Source organism: Phoca vitulina, unplaced genomic scaffold, assembly GCF_004348235.1.
Source record: "Phoca vitulina isolate PV1807 unplaced genomic scaffold, GSC_HSeal_1.0 scaffold65, whole genome shotgun sequence".
Taxonomy (NCBI): Eukaryota; Metazoa; Chordata; class Mammalia; order Carnivora; family Phocidae; genus Phoca; species Phoca vitulina.
In genome coordinates this window covers 1,139,137-1,141,085 of record NW_022589768.1, presented here as the reverse complement: position 1 = coordinate 1,141,085, position 1,949 = coordinate 1,139,137, and positions in this window count along the sequence as shown.

The window sequence follows — 1,949 nt, the reverse complement described above, 5'->3', positions numbered from 1 at the left end:
CCCTGCCTCCAGACTCACCTTTCTCGAATCTGTTTGCCAGATCTGCATCATTATGACCCTTCTAGAATGCAGAGCAACTCCCCATTTGCCCAAGACCCTTCCCTTCCACGAGTCCCGGCAGTCTGGGGGCTAAAGCCCATGCCCATGCCTCTCCGTCACGGGCTGCAACCTCTCCAGCCTCCCCTCCTCACACGGGCTTCGGCCATTCTGAACTGCATGCCTTTCCCTCCTGCACGAGGCCTCAGCTCTCTTCATTCATCCTTGACTGTTCACTCGTCCGGCTCTCAAGATGCAGCTAAGGGGTCTGGGGAGGTTTTGCCGTTGGCACCCAGCCCCGGTCAGGTCTGGATGTCCCCCTCCCCTACCCCGTGCTTGTCCTTGCCACCAACTCTGTGCATTTATGACCACAGAGCATGACTCATTTTCGTCTCCAGATCGACCTTGAGCCCCTGGAAACCAGGAGCCACGTCTCGAGTTATCTCTATGGTCTGCATGCTGGCGCTCCTGAGGGAGTCAGCCAAGGACACTTGGACCTGCTCTACAAGTGCACGGTGCCCTCGTGCTGATGGCTTTGTGAGGACTGCCACTGGTGACCCTCACCTTCTAAAATCTGGTCTTTTGAACTGAAGAAAAAGGATGGCGTTTCTACGGAGCTTAGGGGATGTGGATATTTGCCACAAATTGCCCCAGTGGAACCCCCCCCCTTAGCTGCCTGCAAGAGCCGCTGTTCACCATTTACTCAGACGTGTGCTCCCATTGATGAGCATCTCCAACCAAAGCGCCACCCCCCTTTCCCTTAAGAAGCGCCCAAACGCGTGTCCGGCTGGCATTCCTGCTTCAGTTCTGCTGATGGAGTCTCCGGGGCGGGTGTAGGCTGGCGGAATTGTTGAACTGTGCTGATGCGAAGGAAGTCACCCCGACGTACTTCGATCCGGGAACTGAATCTTCAGGAATCTGACTTGTGGTCAGTGCCACTCGATTCAGCTCAACAACACTTGGATTAAATGTCCACTCTGCACCGTGTGCGGGCCCTTGGTAGGGGCTGGGGGACCAGGAAGGGCTGAGGCGTGGCTGCCTCTAACGGGGAGGCAGAAGACATGCCGGTGTAGACAGTGGAGGGAAGCAAGGGGGTGTGCGGACAGCAAAGTCCTGTGAACGGTTCTGCGAACCCGTCTGAGGGTTCTGCATGGTGCAGGTTAACATGCAGGGGGGCCAGTCACGGCACCAAGCCTTCCCTGCCCGCTCTCCCACGCTTCCCTTCCTACAGTCCCTCCATCTCCATGTTCTGTGGGCGAGTCACGGCCGCGGCGCCCGGAATGCGGTTCTCCCAAAGTACGGAGCGGCGCGGCAGGCGCTTACCTAGCTGCTAAGACCTGTTGTGCTTAACTGCAGCCAGAGATGTGCAAACCCGTCCCCAAAGGGCTTCTTTTTCTGTTAAATGAGACAGAAAGGAAACACGGGAGAAGTGGGAAGGGAACTCCCTGCTTCCCCTAATGACTCCAGGAAGTGGTCATCGGGGGAACTTTGAGTCCCCAGGAAGAGACGGATTCGCCCTTCAGGCTCCAGCGGCAGGAGCTGTGTTGACACCCCGCTCCCGTATGTAGTTCAAATGAAAGCACCACGGAGCTCTGAGACCTGTGTAAGAAAATCCAAAAAATTCTGACTTTCCCCATGATGACAATTCAGTGCTCCCGTTTGGAAATACCCACATTCTTTCAAAAAAAAAAAAAAAAGTTTCTCCATTCTTCATTTCCCTGCCTTGCCCGTCCACGTCGCTGGCCTTGGGAAAGATGGTCCCGCCAGGTGGGCTCAACGGAGCTTCCACAGCACCTGACGCTAACCTTCCCCAGAGGGAGCCTCTCTTCCTGGCAGACGTCCACCTTGCATCTCCCAGACCAGACGGGGACCCCGTCCAGGCCTGGAACTGTGGTCCTTCCAGAGACAGGGGG